This window comes from Bradysia coprophila, assembly GCF_014529535.1.
Source record: "Bradysia coprophila strain Holo2 chromosome IV unlocalized genomic scaffold, BU_Bcop_v1 contig_81, whole genome shotgun sequence".
In the NCBI taxonomy this organism is placed as follows: Eukaryota; Metazoa; Arthropoda; class Insecta; order Diptera; family Sciaridae; genus Bradysia; species Bradysia coprophila.
Genome location: NW_023503375.1, coordinates 5,301,279 through 5,320,350, shown reverse-complemented (window position 1 = coordinate 5,320,350; position 19,072 = coordinate 5,301,279). Strand labels below are relative to the sequence as shown.

The 19,072-nt window shown below is 35.7% G+C and overlaps 1 long non-coding RNA gene across 4 annotated transcripts; it reads left to right on the top strand.

Moving 5' to 3' along the window:
• Positions 1-3,413: 3,413 nt before the first annotated feature.
• LOC119072319 lies at positions 3,414-18,680 on the top strand. 4 transcript variants are annotated; one of them, XR_005086841.1, is made up of 2 exons: positions 3,414-3,424; positions 18,060-18,680. It is a non-coding gene; the product is annotated as an uncharacterized LOC119072319 (long non-coding RNA). The 4 variants fall into 4 exon arrangements; XR_005086838.1 differs by lacking the exon at positions 3,414-3,424 and adding an exon at positions 6,416-6,427; XR_005086840.1 differs by lacking the exon at positions 3,414-3,424 and adding an exon at positions 16,749-16,784.
• Positions 18,681-19,072: the final 392 nt, after the last annotated feature.

The window sequence follows — 19,072 nt, the reverse complement described above, 5'->3', positions numbered from 1 at the left end:
TTCGACGGTTTAAGAAAAGCAAACAAAAAAAATCTCAAGCATTTGCGTGTGCTGTGGTTTTTACTTTTGAATCGCTAACAGATGACTAAAAATTACACATGGCAGTAGCTCCTATAATCATAAACTCTAGATACCAGAACAACGAATTTTGTGCAAAAACAAAATATTTTCGTGGCAAAATCTTTACTTCTCTTTGCTACTATCAACTTTAGTCATTTTAACCCGAAACGCAATCTATCGAAAGATTTAATTTTTGTAATCTTTGAAAAAAGATTGAAACGAAATCTTTCGAAATATTTAAAATATTCGTAATCTTTCTGTAGATTAAACATTTAATCCGACTTTTTTCTCTGTACATAACCATTTCCGGGATAAAATTTCTATAATGAAATGTATGACTTCTGAATGAGTTAATGCATAACTTTAGGTTTTATTTCAAAAGTGATTAGTTCATTTGTATAAAATGTGTGTGTAATTAATTTTTGGAAGCCGTTCTTGTTGAGACACTAAATCTAGACTTTCCAACTTGTTTTCCTTTCACTAATGTTGATACTAGTTTCAATGCGTCCAAAAGGGAAAAATCTGGTTGAATCTGCTTAGAAACGAATGAAGTAATAGATTTTGTATCAAACACTTAGGTGATACTTAAAACCATAGATAGATGTAATGGTGGTGCTGTGATTTCTAAACATGACTGGGTGCCACACTCTCACCTCTCGAGTTTGAAACAATAGAAGTAAAGGATTAAAAGATTAGTTGTAAACAGCAATTCATACCGTAAGTTCGCTGCAAATTCAAATTGAAACGCACAAAAGCCAAATCAAAGGCTCCTTAGACGCATACTGGAGCTACGTGGTGCATTAATTGAAGACATTTGATTTTGGAAATAAATGAAATGAAACACAGCGTTGCATTGGGTCAACTCGCTTTATTTTCTTAGAAGATTCATCGAAAATTCAAATTCTGAAACGCACTTGTGGATTAATGGATTGAGGTTTTCAGTGCCACTGGCATAATTAATTTAAGCGCCACAGGCTAACGCAATTGCAGGGTAAATTTTCCTTTTAAAATCATAAACATTCTCCCGTCAGACAATTGTCCATTTAATAACTGAGCTCAGCGTCAACCTTTTACCAGCAATATGTGCATTTGAGCGATGTTCGATCGTCTTTTTTTATGAATGTAGAACTTTTTACAACTTTTTTCACAACATTGTTCAACAAAATAAATCCCCAATATTTTAGTGACGATCATGTAAAGACGTAAGGGTGCCTCATGGTACACTTTCCACACCGACTAACAATGTTGCTCTCTCGTCTACTCGACCTACAAAGAAATATTTTCATTCTCTCTCAAATTCATCTACCTGGCCGCATAATTATTCACCGGTATAATAACTGGTATAATTCGCTTGTCCATCCCACACTGCCTATGAGGGATGCTTTCGTTTCGTGGAGAAAAACGGTTAGTCGCACCATGAACAAATGGAGAAGGCTGTGTTAACCGTTGAAAGAAATAGGAAATTCCAATTCGAACGAAATTGCGGCCAAGGAAATTCCAATTCGAACGAAATTGCGGCCATCGCTTCACTTGATCTGGCAACAAAACGGTCTTGTTGGAATTTCCTATTTTCGCCCCTAGGTAAGATCATAACTATTACCTGCAAAGTGTCATGTCGTATGAAGGTGTTTTATCGCGCTAGATGGCAGATTATCAACCAGAGGTGAAACCGAGACAAGATATCGTAAGTGTTCTTACACACAGTGACGTACATATCGCATTTCTTTTGTTATAAACATCAAATTTGACAGATGAACAAAAGAAACTCGATACATACGTTGCTTTCTTTAGGTTAGTAAGAGTAATAGAGAATCTACGACTGTAATGAATTTAAAAATCCACTCGTGCTACAAAAAAAAATCAAATCAGGATGAATATTTCTGTATTATCCGGATCAAATTATAAAAAGTCGTTCGCTAAAAATGTTGTTTGCTGTTACACTCACAAACCATCGTTGTATGAGAGTTCAATCCAATACACTCCACATAAGAGATCAACGTTGAAATACGTACGCATACGTATGTATTCTAACGTCGAATGAATTGACCTATTTTCGAGAATTAAAATTCTTTCGAGAATTTCAAGAAATCTGTAGAGGTTTTACGAATATCGAGAATTTTCAAGAATTTCAATTCTCGAAAGTTGGTCCTGCGAAAAAGTAAAAATTGGATGATGTCTCCAAAGGAAAAAGCTGCTCAAAATTTTCCACCCTGTAAAATCGAATACAGGCGATAAGCAAAGTTCATAATCTAAAATGAGATAAGATTATGAGACACCCATCGCATCGATCTAATCATGCCGACCGTTACCGTTCCAAATAGTGTTAGATTCATAGAAAATAGTTTTCCAGCCTTTAGTTCGCTCTTCATTTTGAGACGTTCCATCAACACCAGCAGATCTTTGCGATATTCCGGTGACATTGAATACCATCTGGATGAATAAGCTGCGCTAAATAGTTCATTACTTGCAGTTGAAATCGATTGTCCGAAGTGACTGTTCAAAAATGCCTGAGTTGAAATCGTGATCATGAAAGTCATGTTGTAGGAAAACAGTACAGGATCAGTGAACGGCGACATCTGCAAAGAGGTGGCATAAATAAATCGCTCCACCTTAGGAGTTAATTGTTGAACGATCGTAATCTCACTGAGGTAACTTGATAAACTACACTGCTTAGCACGGTGCCACTCAAACAAATCTGGGAGAAAAAATCCATCGAAAAGTAGTTGTTCATATAAGAAATTAATCTGTCGAGAAAGCATGACACATTACTTGCATGACAGATTTTAGAGGCAGAACTTTCTACTCAAGGATCTTTTGATGGTCCTCAATATACTGTCTCAGCATACGAATAGACTCACTGTCAATGTCAGCACCACTTCTTTCCTTATTTATCTCCGTTCCCACGTTCTTCAAACGATTTCCAAGAATTTCCAATTGAGAGCTTACCATCCCCATTAAATAATATCTGAGGGATGTTAAATGCTAAATTAAATTTCCATTAAAAATCAACTTACTCTGCTAACGACTCACACATAGCCATCGATTCCAACACTAACATTTACCATAATAATCGCACCCAGAACTTCATGTGCATAGACCAACCAAAAATATCTTCGATTGCGTTTCCAGTCTATCGGATACCAGCTAGGTAATGGCAATTCCGGTATGTCCGATAATAATGGCTTAACGGACGCAACAAAAATGGTAAATTGACCAATGACGAAGAAGAACAGCGTCAATGTGGTAATATATTTCAGTTTGCGCTTAGCGAAGCGATTCTCGTCGGCATTGTTTCCTGCTTGAATGTCGTACATCATGGACAGGCATTGTATAAACCCGTCCTTATAATAGTAGTAATTTAATAGTTTGAAAAAGTACGCCACAATCGTCAGTGTGGGATACATTGCAAGGATTATTTGTTGTATATCGTCCAGAAACAGAAGGTTTATTGTTGTCAAAACGGCATATGTGGCTGAAATTGAAGCGTGTAGGCAATACGAATAGATCCAATACAGACGCAGATAGAGATTGTTCGAAGTGTTCGGCCACAAACCAAATAAATTTAGGTTTCGCAGAAGCAACGGACTTAGCTGTAGAATTGAACTGCTCATCTTTGCTATCTAACAGTTGAAAGGTTAAAGGTGAACTGAATCCATCAAGTCAACTTACATGCCAAAGACAATTCGTCATGGCGTTTTTGGTATGTTATGATCTGACAAAGAACGCTCACAGTTTGAAGCGTGACACAAGTTCTAGTGCTCCGCAGACACTTATAAGCAGATAGCTTTTCTTGTTAGCCTTCATTCACACAACAAACGTTTTGACATGTCTTCAGTATCATTGTCGAATCTTCTACTTCACGAATATCAAGAAATCAAAACAGATTCTATTACTTCATCATATTTAACATTCGTTCTTAGCCCCGTACGAAGTACAAAGAGGCTCATAGGATTACGATGCTGTGTGTAATTGATGGAATTCGATGCAGACAGTACGGGCAAAGTGTTTGCCTATGTTCATAGATGACGAATCTGCGATAAAAATTGTGTCTGTCCGTCTGTCAGTTTAAGGGATTCTTTTGAAAAACAGCCTACCGAAATCGGTCGCATTTTCCAGTGGACTTTTTTATCTGTTCCTAGAAAGGTATTCGACCCTAGAAGCCAAAACCACTTTCAAAAAAATTCTTCGAAGTTTGTGTGGCTGGTGAAAGGTGATCAAAAACCGAAAACTTGCACTTTTCTTACAAAAATTTCTCCAGTTACGCGAGCCGTACAGGGTCAAGTGTGGTGTCATTAGAAAGGTAATCACATGTACTATTGAGCCGAATACTTATGGGTTTAAAATTCATCGACACTGAAATGGGTGCAGTTGAAGTTGTCAACCGAAGACTTACACTGTTCTTACTGAAATTTCTCGAGATACACAAAACGTACATGGTCGTGTAAGGTGTCATTTGACAGGTAATTTAATGTGCTTTTGGGCCAAATAGGGTCTTATGTGGTTTGGATGATCAGATGAAGGCTCACAATTTTCACACCGCAATAACTTCCCATATATGAGTTGCACAGCTTTAGTTGGGCAGTGTATTAATAGAGTTCGTGGAGGTAACAACCAATTGCCAAAGACATTGCAACATCAATCCATTGTTTGAAGTGTTAGGGAAAAGAAAACTCTTGCGTCCATTTTATAAAAAAATAAATATTTTTGAGACCTGCGTCACGTCGCCACCTACACGCAGGTAGCTTTGATTTTAATTTCAAACGATTCTTCTTCTTCTTCTTCTTTTTCAGCCTGTTTCTATCCACTGCTGGATGTAGGCCTCTCCAACTTCTTTCCATTTCGTACGATCCATTGCCATTTGCTGCCAGTTTGTACCTGCAATATTCTTAATTCCGTTTGTCCATCTCTCTGGTGGTCTACCTATAGCTCGTCTTTTATATGGTCGCCAGTTCATGATCTTTTTGGTCCAACGTTCGTCTGTCCTTCTTGCAATATGTCCCGCCCAGCTCCATTTCAGAGATGCTATTCTTTCCATGACATCAACGACCCTGGTTTGTTGTCGAATCCATTGATTCGTCATTCTGTCTCTGAGTGTTATTCCGAGCATACTCCGTTCCATGGCTCTTTGTGTCACTCTCAATTTATCTTCGGATGCTTTTGTTAAAGTTAACGTTTCCGCTCCATAAGTGAGCACTGGAAGGACACAAGTGTCGAAAACTTTGCGTTTCAGACTATTATTCATTTTGCTTTTGAAAATTAGTCTGAGTTTTCCGAACGCTGCCCATGCAAGACCAATCCTACGTCTTATTTCTGCAGTTTGGTTGTCCAGACCTAACTTCAGTTTATGTCCTAGATATACATAGCTGTCGACTCGTTCAATGACAGTGTCACCAATTTTGATTTCTCTATCGTCCCCGATGTTGGTCATGACTTTTGTTTTCGATAAGTTCATCTTGAGGCCAACTTTGCTCGCCTCTTCACTTAACTGCTGTAGCATAAGCTGAGCCTGACCCAGATTCGCTGCTATCGGTACAATGTCATCAGCGAAGCGGAGATTGCTCAGGTACTCTCCATTTATCTTTATTCCCATTTTACTCCAGTTTAACTTCCTAAAAATACTCTGCAGAATCGCCGTGAATAATTTCGGTGAAATGGTGTCACCCTGCCTTACACCTCGGCCAATTCTGAATTTCTCCGTGCTCTTATGAAGTTTTATACATGAAGTAGCATTTTTGTACACATATCGAATTGTGTTGGAGTACCTTGAGTCTACTCTACATTCGTCTAATGCGTCCAATATCGACCATGTTTCTACTGAATCGAAAGCTTTTTCGAAGTCTATGAATATCAAGACTATGTCGATGTTGTATTCACGACACTTCTCAATAAGCGTTCTCATCACCTGCAAATGGTCGTTTGTGCTGAAACCAGATCTGAAAGCAGCTTGTTCAACAGGTTGGTAGAAGTCGAACTTGTTAGTGTTCCTCTTTGTAATGATTTTCATAAACAACTTGTAGAGTGTTGACAATAGGCTTATGGGTCGGTAATTTTCCAGCTTTGTTATGTCTCCTTTTTTATGCAGCAATGTAATTACCGCATTTTCCCAGGCTTCTGGTACTTCTTCCCATTGGAGACATCGATTAAACAAAGCCGTGATTGCCTTTAATAATGAGTCTCCACCCAGTTTAATGGCTTCCACTGGAACACCATCTTCTCCAGGAGACTTTTTGTTTTTCATCTCGGCTACTGCAGCTTTGACTTCATCAACAGTTACCATTCCTTTAATCCACTTAAAATTTAGTTTTTAAACTTACACATCATCGATGGTCTATTAAGTTTGAATGAGTGTTTGTACAACGAAGGAACAGTGCAATAAATTTCACTCCATTAAAGTACAATAATCGCTCTAATCTTGACCAGGACCATTCCAATTCAATTAATTCTGAACACATAGGTCTAGTAATATGGAAACATATTGTGATAATTGCAGTCAATATAATCTTCTGAGATGATTGTTGCGTTGTAGTGACGGAAGTAATCAAATGTAGTAATCTACACATTGTTGTTTGTTGTCCATTTATACCATTTGGTAATGCCTTGTTAAATGTTCACTGCATATGCCAGGTGAAATTTCATATATCAAACTTCCTTATAGTCAAAGGCACTGAAATTTCAGCATGAATTTGCGTCAGTTGTTTTTCAGCTGATCTACACAAACAATGGCGTCTTCATATGGTTTTAACACTACCACGTATGTACGTGCGTGGCTTCAGTCGTATAAACAGTTTTGATTGTATTTGTGGATCAGCTGATAAGCACCTGAAACAAATTCATGCTGAAATTTCACTGCTTCTGACTGTTATGGTAATGTCTCCGAAATTGAATGCCATAATGACCGCAATTTTGCCCATGCTGCAAGTCAGTCAGTAAGGATCCTTCTAAGTAAAATACAATGTATTGCACGACTAGGTCATGCGTTTGTGTTTTTTATTAGGGATGACGTTTTTTTCAAAATGCAAGGCAAGATCTCTGTTCGATTAAAAATAATCGGCACTGGCCTGCTGAATATGAAAAGTTTGATGAAGATATTGAAGTTGTTGCTGGTTTGAAGGACATAATTTCTTAACAACCAATTGTTTTTCATAATTGAAGAGGTCAATTGACCATCAATAAATAATCAAACTTTTAACGTTGATTGTTCAGTAAATTATGCGATTTTTTGTTCAACTAATTGAATATAACAGATATTACGCTTAGTTTGTTACATTGTGATCATGTAAGAATTGATAATATAATCATCTATAAATGCACGCAAAGCCAGTACACTAAGTCCTTACAAGAACAAGCAGTTAAGTCCTTATTGCTTATTTCTTAATTTTATAGATCTCATTTGTTATCGACAGAAGCGACAGAAATTTACTATCGACTATGAGTAGCTCGATGAGTGATCTTATATAGGCAAAGTGTTAAAACTGATGAGGTAATAGATTTGACGAAAAGAAGTGACAGAATGTTGAATTGCTTTAAGTTTGTTTTTTTTACAGTGAATTTAGGCGATAAATGTCATAAATGTCATAAAAATGAAAATTAAGAGAAAGAAAAACCAATGAATCGGTTTATAGCAGCAAGCTTCCAGTCTCTTTTTAGCCCCGTACGAAGTACAAAGGGGCTTATAGGATTACGATGCCGTGTGTAATTGATGGAATTCGAAGCAGACGGTAAGGGCAAAGTGTTTGCCTATGTTCATAGATAACGAATCCGCAATAAAAATTTTGACTGTCCGTCTGTCTGTCCGTCACGTCGATATCTTGAGTAAATCAAATCCGATTTCAAATTTTTTTTCCCTGAAAGATAGTCAAAATAGTGAGGCTAAGTTCGAAGATGGGCATATTTGGGTCGGCTCTTCGTGAGTTAGGGCCGCCTAAGTGCTTTAAGGTCTTTTGGGGATATTTACGGCAAAAAAAACGATGCAAATGAATCGGCAAAAGATAGGTATTGTCGATACCGATCCAGGAAAAAAAAGTTTATTAAAATCGGGTGAATGGACCGTGAGTTAGGGCCCTAGAAGTGAAAGGCTACTCGGCCCTAAGTGTATTTTGCATGTAACTCGAGTAAATTTCATCCTTTTTTCGTAATTTTTGTTTCATTTGAAAGGTATACGAAGCCCGAATATAATGTGGCGAAAAACGTTTTAAATTTGGGTCCTTGGACTGAGGCCGCTCCTCGGCCCTAAGTGTATTTTGCGTATAGATCGAGTAAATATCATCCAATTTTGCTAGTTTTTGTCTTATATGAAAGGTAATTGAATACCGAATAGAATGTGGTGAGAAAAATGTTTGAAATTTGGGTCCTTGGACTGAGGCCGCTCCTCGGCCTTAAGTGTATTTTGCATATAAATCGATTAAATCTCATCCAATTTTGCTAGTTTTTGTCTTATATGAAAGGTAATTGAATACCGAATAGAATGTGGTGAGAAAAACGTTTTAAATTTGGGCCATTGGACTGAGGCCGCTCCTCGGTCCTAAGTATATTTTGCGTATAGATCGAGTAAATATCATCCAATTTTGCTAGTTTTTGTCTTCTGTGAAAGGTAATTGAATACCGAATAGAATGTGGTGAGAAAAATGTTTGAAATTTGGATCCTTGGACTGAGGCCGCTCCTCGGCCCTAAGTGTATTTTGCATATAAATCGATTAAATCTCATCCAATTTTGCTAGTTTTTGTCTTATATGAAAGGTAATTGAATACCGAATAGAATGTGGTGAGAAAAATGTTTGAAATTTGGGTTCTTGGACTGAGGCCGCTCCTCGGCCCTAAGTGTATTTTGCATATAAATCGATTAAATCTCATCCAATTTTGCTAGTTTTTGTCTTATATGAAAGGTAATTGAATACCGAATAGAATGTGGTGAGAAAAACGTTTTAAATTTGGGCCCTTGGACTGAGGCCGCTCCTCGGTCCTAAGTATATTTTGCGTATAGATCGAGTAAATATCATCCAATTTTGCTAGTTTTTGTCTTATATGAAAGGTAATTGAACACCGAATAGAATGTGGTGAGAAAAATGTTTGAAATTTGGGTTCTTGGACTGAGGCCGCTCCTCGGCCCTAAGTGTATTTTGCATATAACTCGAGTAAATTTGATCCGATTTTCCTAAATTTTGTTTCATTTGAAAGGTAATCGAACACCGAATAGAATGTTGTTGAAAAAAAAATTAAATTTGGGTCCTTGGATTAAGGCCGCTACTCGGCCCTAAGTGTATTTTGCATATAACTCAAGTAAATTTCATCCCTTTTTCCTAATTTTTGTTTCATTTAAAATGTAATTGAACACAGAATAGAATGTTGTGGAAAAAAATTTAAAATTTGGGTCCTTGGATTAAGGCCGCTCCACGGCCCTAAGTGTGTTTTGCATATAACTCGAGTAAATTTGATCCGATTTTCCTAATTTATTTTTCATTTGAAAGGTAATCGAACACCGAATAGAATGTTGTTGAAAAAATAAATAAATTTGGGTCCTGGGACTAAGGCCGCTATTCGGCCCTAAGTGTATTTTGCTAAGAGTAATTATACCTAGAGAGGAAATTTCGAACATAATTACGTAAAATATGTGGTCCCAACATCAAATACGAAATGTTTATTGGTATATGTGTTTGCCCTCTTAATTAAGAGGGCAAATTGAACTATACAAAGCAAACGCATACATGTATTGGTGTAAAATTATACGAAATTTGTATCTTATACAAACTGATGTTAGGACCATATTTCGTCGTACCAATTTCCTCTCTAGGTATAATTACTCTAAGGTATTTTGCATATAACTCGAGTAAATTTCATCCGATTTTCCTAATTTTTTTTTTCATTTAAAAGGTAGTTGAACACCGAATAGAATGTTGTTGAAAAAAATCAAAATTTGGGTCGTTGGACTAAGCCCGCTACTCGGCCCTAAGTGTATTTTGCATATAACTCGAGTAAATTTCATCCGATTTTCCTAATTTTTGTTTCATTTGGAAGGTAATCGAAGGCCGAATAGAATACTGTTGGAAAAAAAATAAATTTGGGTCGTTGGACTAAGGCCGTAACTTGGCCTTAGGCCTCTCAATAAATTTAAATTTTAGGTCAACTTGAAATTTGTGTAGCATTTGAAAGGAACGTCGTACGGGGCTTCGTAAATGCGCTATGCGCAATTTCTAAGATGTACACATTTCATAATAATTTGACTTCAACTACGTTTACGGGTGCAATAGGTCTACGGTCAAAGTAGGGTGACAGACGCACTAGGGTCACGTACGCAATAGATATACGGGTTCGTACGGGGCTCAGTCGCAGCAAACGCTCCGACTGTTCTGATGGCTCGTTTCATTTTGATGATTGAAATATATCGGAGCCAGTAATTACATCCGATGAACTTATTATATATTACATGAAGAAGTCGAGGCTTGCCGAGACTGATAGTGACAAGTGTGTACCCTATTTTATCACATAAGCGAAAACGAGACAACAACATAGACCTGAAGTGTAATTTTTGAATTATTCTTTTAGTTAAGTAATTTTGACATCCGAACACCGTGCGTATGTGATAAATTTTTTTCTGTTCTCAACGTTATTCAATCCACATATACTACTCGATTACACAAACACTTATGCGCGCGAGACAGCAGTATCCGTATATGAATGTGCCTAACATGGTCGCAGTACCTGCATGGTATGTACGAAGTATTTTATGTGGATTGAGAAACTGTGGTATTGAAATAAGGGGAATAAAAGTTTCTAAGCTAAGATTTTCGGGTGTAGCGAACATATTTCGGAGGAAATTATGAATTCGTTGTAATTAACAGTAACTTAATGGCACAGGCATGCCTATACTGTAAAAATAGTAGATTACATTGGATGTTGCGAAAGTTATTCATTACACGATGTACAGACAAAGGCAGTGAAATTTCAACATGAATTTGTTTCAGCTGTTTTTCAGCTGATCGACAAATACAATCGAAACTGTTTATACTTGTTTATACTGTTGAAGCTGCTAAACACACCAACACACCCAGTAGTAATAAAACCATATAAAGACGTATCAACACTGATTGTTTGCGTGCATTAGCTGAAAAACAGCTGAAGCAAACTCATGGTAAAATGTCACTGCCTCTAACTGTAACAATTTTGTGATAAAATCAAACGCCAAGCATATTAACAGTATCTGATCTATTACTTCATTTGATCGAATATTTTCATAGATTGATTTCAGAAATATTTTAATTCATTTGTTTTGAACATGCTTTTTGCTTTATAAGAACTCTTTAGTCAAAACTTGTCGTTTATTATTACTGTCGTTGTCGATAACAGATGGCAGCCGTCTGTAACAGGTTAAACAAGTGTATAGTTTGTATATCTGATCCGAATGCGAGAGTTAAATGTCACGATAGAATTCCGATAAAATAACTGAAAATATTCTTCATTTAATGGATCATTTTCGCAGGGTACAACTGATGTGTAATGGTCAACTTTTGCATTAGATATTCAATAAAAATACACACAAAAACACAATCTTCTATCTCAGTGCTAATAAAGACATCGCAAAAACACTGCCTATTACTGTACAGTCGAATTAACAAAACTTCAAAACTTGCGGCACCAACACCCTAAGTTATCATTTCTCTGGCTAGGTTATGTAAGTCTACCTCTGTAGTAATCACTTACGATTTCTACTTCATTCAGTCAAAATGACAACTTAGTCCAATTTTTTAACTGTATTTCATACAGTTTGTTCAAAAATGAAATACACAGTTTTTAGTATTTCGAGACAGTTGAAAATTTCAATCTGTCAGATAGTAAAGGATGCGTTTAATTAACCGGCGCATTAACAGATTTGAAATTTGAATGGTTTTTTCCACAGCTACAGATTTTTGCATGTTAAGTTTCTTACATTTTTGGCAGATAGCATTTTAATAGTAGGAAACTTAGATTTCGTCAGAAGAATTTGCGAACGGAAAAATGTAAATTTATTTTTAGTCTGAGTATTGTTCTACATCTATAATTTCTCTTAGATCGTGTCTTTGTTCAAAGAAATCGATGGTGTTGTACAGCGGCTAACTGTTAAAACCCAGCCACTATTGATAATTTTAAATAAATCCAAACAATCCAATCCACAATACATTCCATAACTTTTAACAGTTGTCAAAAATACTATAGCTGCATATATTAGCGACTCTTTTTCAAATAGCGAATAAATTTGCTTCAAGTCAAGTTCGATTTTTGCATTGATCAACTAGTTTTGGTGATCTTTCTAGTAATTATTACGCACTACATGGGAATCATAGAGTTGAATTAACCTATAATTAACACACATTTAATAGTTGCTTTTGTTAAATATTCAATGCACAAAACTTATTCTACAAAACCAGTCCACTGAGCCAACATACATGTTCTATTGAAATTTCAATTGTCAAAATAATATCGAAGCCATTGATTTAGGATGACGAGAAGGTACATTCATCTCTCAGAAATTTTATTTTTTCATTTCTTTTATTGTTTTGTTTATTTTTTTGTGTTTTTACGAAATCCTTTTCATTATTCATGATAACTCAAAGTAAATACAAAAACATAAAAAGTAATGAAAAAGTAAAATTTCTGCGAGATGAATGTTCCTTCTCGGCATCATAAATCAATGGCTTCGATGTCATTTTGACAATTGTCATTTCAATAGAAATGTATGTTGGCCGAATGAACTGGTTTTGTAGAATAAGTTTTGTGCATTGAATAACAAAAGCAACTATTAAATGTGTGTAAAGTAGAATTTAATTCAACTCTATTCCCATGAAGTGCGTAATAATTACTAGAATGATCACTGAAACTAATTGATAAAAGCAAAAATTGATCTATTCGCCTAGTCGGTTGGACTGTAGAGGAGCCACATTTTTTTATAATTGTTGACAATTTTTTTTTCCCTGATGCTTATTCGTGTTTCCAATATCGTCACTTCAAGTGCTGATAAAACTTCTTGTAAAAAATTTGCTAAATGTATGAAGCAGACGGTCTTTCTACAGATTTGAGTATTCAAAGACCATCGATTTGTTTGAATAGAAACACGATCTAAGAGAAATCATAGATGTAGAACAATACTCAGACTCAAAATAAATTTACATTTTTCCGTCCGCGAATTCTTCCTACGAAATCTAAGTTTCCTACTATTAAAATGCTATCTGCCAAAAATGTAAGAAACTTAACATGCAAAAATATGTAGCTGTGGAAAAAATCATTCAAATTTCAAATCTTTTAATGCGCCGGGTAATTAAACGCATCCTTTACTATCTGACAGATTGCAATTTTGAAATGTCTCGAAATACTAAAAACTGTGCATTTCATTTTTGAACAAACAGTACCAATCATCTGCTAGCGACAACGACGACACACAAAATAAGCAATGAGCTGTGGCTAATGCCGTCTTATAATAGCCCAATTGATGTTCAAACTAATGAAGTACCAGATTTTGTGTCAATACTTAGATTAAATTAATTAGCGAATTCGATAATTATATCACTGATTGAGAAAGGTTAAATTTGTTTAACTATACAATTGAAGCTGAAAGTGAGCACCTGTTAACACACACACACATACAAAACAACACAAAAAATTTGCCAAAAATCCAGTGTTTTAATTTCAATTAACTTCAATCTTATACGGTGTGTTTTACGTAACACCGAAATGCTTTTATGTGCAAATATAATTTACATTTAATTGAAAAAGCTCCCGCCTAATATGCAGACAAAAAGAGAAAATCTACGAAAACTTAGCCGACAAAGGATAGGAAATATTTCGAAAATTATGACCGTCTAAAAGTTCTCTTTGTATGTAACAAACATTATAAATCATAGCCAGTGTTCCTCATATCCGTTATTAATATATTTTCCATATACTTACTCATCTATCCATATATATATATAACTGCCGTAATGTGTGTATGCATATATACATCGTCGCCGGTCATAAATTACATAATGTGTCACCAGCTGGATGATTTAATTATATACAATAAATTGTTGTTAAAAGTAATTTTATGTGAAATGAGATTGTTTACTGGAACTTCAAGATTCGGTTGAAACCCCGAAAATTTGTCTGCAAAATGCAAAACTTTTGTTCTCGTGAATTTTCATCTTATTGGGTGTGTGTGGGGGTGTGTTGTACATGAAGTCAAACTTCTCAACTCTATTGAATGTTTCGTTCGAACTCCATTTTAAACTTTAATTATTGCAATTCCTTTTTTTTAATACAATTTCTTGTTCAACCTTTGCCGGAAAAGTTGATGGATAAAACAACGAAAACAAAAGCAAACAAAAAAATCGAAAAAAATACAAAAAATTAAATTGAATGCTTTTCGGGATACACTCGAACCATTCAGCGCGGATTATATTATATATTTGAAATGTTGCAAATGTTCAAACTTCAAGTATTATCCACTTTATGCATGGTTCGATTATTACTGTGAATTTGATTCTCTCTTATTTTTCATTTTTGTTTTTTTCCTTGCTTGTTATTTAGATTCATTTGCTTACAAAGTATAAATATTTAATAAAAAAAACTCTTTTTTTTAAATGGAACTGGATGGGGATTATTAACGAGGGTCAGGGTAAATTGTCTGATTAAAGTCTTTTTATTCTTATCGCAATGTTCTAATTGGAACCGGATGGATATTACACAAATAATAAGTCTAGTTGTTCGGTGAATACACACAGGATTAAGAAAGACCAACAAAACAGAATGGTATACCCGGTTCTATGTTTGCGAATTTATACGGATTCCAACAACGACAATAACGAACAATGTTGTGGTTGAACTAGTTAATGCGGTCATGCGGTATAATGATATAACAAAATACATGTTGAAACTGTTGAAGTATTAGATTTCGCAGAAGAAATCTTTGAAAATACCTGTATTGAAAGTAGTGACACATCTGCTACATGTAATTAGATTACTAATTGTTGTATTGCTTTCTAATTACATGTCACATTAGATTGTTACAATTTTTGACTCCGAGAAGCTGAGAGAACTTTACGATAATTCAGAGAATTCAGACAAATCTAACCTGTTACGGATGACTATCCTTTGTTATCAAAAACGATTCAGAAATAAAGTGTATATGCTTTTTTGAGAGATATCTTTTATGGCCAATTCAAAGAAAATGAAGTAAAAGATTTTTCATGCTACATGAGTCGAAAACTGTACTTTTCATGTTTCAAGCACTTCTTTCGAAGCCCTCAGCATGCAAAATCCATTACATAACTCGGAATAAAATGATGAAAAGTCTCGTTTTCGTGTGGTGTGGTTGTTGACCTCGGTTTGGCCTCGGCTTCGCCTTGGAACAACAAATATCACACAAAAACTCTACTTTTCATATTTTTATCCCTAGTTTTGTAATAGTATTTTGTGCCACCGAGAATTGAAATACGACTCTTTTCAGCACTCATTTTAGTGTTGTAAAGTCACTTATTTCAGCAACCGTTTGATGTGATATTACAACACTCAAAGCAGTGTTGATATGGAATTTGTATGAGTTGTTACAGCATTCGTTTGAGAAAATGCAAAGCAATGTGATCGATCAAATTTGAAGAGTGATTGTTTACAATGAAAATTCTGAATTTTTGTGCATTTGTCTATTTCAATTCTCGGTTGGCACGAAGCATGATGTCTTACACGTATTGTAATGAGATTTTTCCTAACTAGTGTTGAAATATCGCGACCTCGTCGCTCATTTCCCACGTCATTTAGGAAAAACGTTGTTCCTAACTTATGCTAAAAGGCTTTTTTAGCGAATTCGATTCCAGCACTCGCCTCCGGCTCGAGCTGGAAACCTCTCATTCGCTAAAAAAGCATTTTAGCATGCGTTAGGAAAATAACTATTTTCAGCACACGACCCAATTTTCCTTACTCGCTCCGCTCGTAAGGAAAATTTGGGTCTAGTGCTGAAAAAATCAACATTACAATACTTGTAACACAACATACTATTACATGACTATGGATAAAAAGATGAAAAGTAGAATTTTCGTGTGAATTTGGTTGATCCGAGGCGAAGCCGAGGTCAATAAACACACGAAAACTAGACTTTTCATTTTTATTCCGAGTTATGTAATGGATTTTGTGCCACCGAGAATTGAAATACGACGGATCTCTATACCGATAACTAGATTGAAAAGTCGAAAATTTCAACACCAGTTTGATGGGATATATCAACACTCAAAGCAGTGTTGTTATGGAATTTGTATGAGTTCCAATTCTCGGTTGGCATAAAGCATGGTGTGTTACACGTATTGTAATGAGATTTTTTCGTAAAAAAAACTTGGATCTAGTGCTGAAAAAATCAATATTACATTACTTGTAACACAACATACTATTACATGCTGATGGCGTCGAAAGTAGTGCTTGAAACATGAAAAGTAGAACTTTTTATCCCTAGTCATGTAAATAACTATGATATCAATCTCTTTAAAATACTTAGATGAATAATGAAGTAATAGATTCGATAGTAGAGCTGCTCAAGGAGCTGCTCCATGTCGTCTGTGAAAGGTTAAAGAAGCTTGAAAATTAATATAAATTTTGGGGAAATGAGAGATTTATCGAGAATCCATATGAAATGATGAAATGTTGAGTGGAAACTTACTGAAAACACCTGCCCCTTCATTTGTGTTTCTGAGCCACCTCAACATACATATTAATGATGTCTCACGTAGTTAATAGTAGATTAGAACAGCAGAACCTATTTAAATGAGTAATACATGTGGGCAAAATAGTTTTGTAATTTTCATCTTAGACAATGTAAATACAACGTTGGACTGGATGCCTACACATTAACCTGACATAACCTGTAATATCGTCCTGTATACAGTAAAATGCATGTTAAAAAAATTGAAGAACAAGATTTCAAATCAACCAATTAAAAATACTTTGATCGATGGAAGTAATAGACCCGACAGTAATGTTGGTCATATGTTTGCCGTCTGTAACAGGTTATTAGTACATTACGTCCGAGGTTCCAAATTTTTATTTTGACGAGTGGGTACGTTATGGCCCGACCCGAAGGGGAGGGCTGTATTCCCACTCGTCAAAATAAAAATTTGGAACCTCGTACGAACAGTGCTTTACGTGCTTCTGGTCGGTAAATGCGAAAAATGTACTCAAAAAATTGCATTTATCGACCAGAAGCACGTAATAGTAGATTACAGCAGAGCCTATGTAAATGAGTAATACATGTGTGCGATGTTTGAGGCGTGTGAGCCGAAGGCGAACCGCCTAATTTCGCACACATGTATTACTCATTCACATAGGCTCTTCTGTACTGTTCTTTAATATGTAGGCATCCTGTGCGTTGTATTTACATTGTCTAAGATGAAAACTACGAAACAATTTTGCATAAAAGAAGCATTTCGGAAGCTTTCCACTTCTAAACATTTTGCACTAAAATTTCATTTTCATTTAGTAGGCATCGGTCGTGCCTGCCATTTCGGCGATATTTATTTGACTTCTTTATTGTTGTCATTCTCAGTTTCAGTGAAAATTTTTTGATTTTGTTGTTTCAAATTACAAATTCAGTTGTGATTTTAGTGTTTTTTTAATTGTATCGATGGCACGTGTACCAAAAAATAGTTTTGCCTGTGTAAATTCCAATTTATATCGCGATTTGTGAGAAGTGAAAACATAAACAAAATCATCGAAAAATTTCAGACCGAGCATGTAAATGATCGCGCATAGCATGTAAATCATCGAAAAACCTAACATCATTTACATTCTCATCGCAGACAATGTAAATACAGCGTACAGTATGCCTACACATTAATAGTATATTACTTCCGAGGTTCCAAGTTGTGTATTTGATGAGTGGGGTGTTACAGCCCGACCCGAAGGGAAGGGCTGTATTCCCCACTTGTCAAATAACAACTTGGAACCTCGTAAGTACAATGCTTTACGTGATTAGGCGATGTAAATGAAAATGAAACATGCCGTAACACGTAAAGTATTTTAACGTGTACCCACTCGGTACGTTGTGTTTACATAGGCAATTCACCGCTATGTAAATAATCAATGACAGATCACTCATTACACGGCGTCTAGCCCGTAATCATTACCGGCGAGTTCATTTTGGATGGATCTTATTCGAAAATTAAATCGTTTTCACACACTGAAATTTAGTTGTTTTTCATAAATAACACATTCAATAATCACCACTAGAGTAGCACTTTTGATTTGATAACACCATCGACTCAATTCAACGTACTTTTAATAAAGAAAAACAATTTGCGTACTCGCAATAACACAATGGTTGTCAAAATTTTCAAAACAACGCATCAACGATAGTTCATTCCAGAAAAGGCCTACTGATGTGAATGAAATTTAATTTAATGTATTTGTACAGTGAAAATTCATCCAGTTTTAGAATGCATGAAGAAAATTGATGTTAAACAGTCGTTTTGATGTTTTCAACGACCGAGTGGGTACACGTTAAAGCAGTATACAGCAGAGACCATGTAAATGGCCGATTCCACAAGCGCAATTGCGGGCCTCGTTTTGCTCGGACCCGCAAACTTTGCGCTTATGTAATCGGCCATTTACATGGTCTCTGCTGTAATCTACTATTACATGCTTTTGTTTTCCCTAGGATTGAAAGAGGATTATTACACACCTACCTAGAGAAAACAAGAAATTTGGTTTAGGTTTCAAAAGCATGTAAAATCCATTACGTAACTCGGGATAAAAGTTTTAGGTTGTTTATTGACCTCAGCTTCGCCTCGGACAAACAAAATTCACACAAAAACTCAACTTTTTAACTTTTCATTTCTCTTTATCCCTCGTTTTAGTGTGTTTATTGACCTTGGCTTCGCCTCGGATCAACAAAATTTACACGAAAACTCTACTTTTCAACTTTCTATCACTTTTATGTAAATAACTATTACATAACATCATTAATGCACCATTCACATTGAATCTTCAGGTCTTGTCATGCTGAGCCCGAAGGACCGGTGCGAGACCT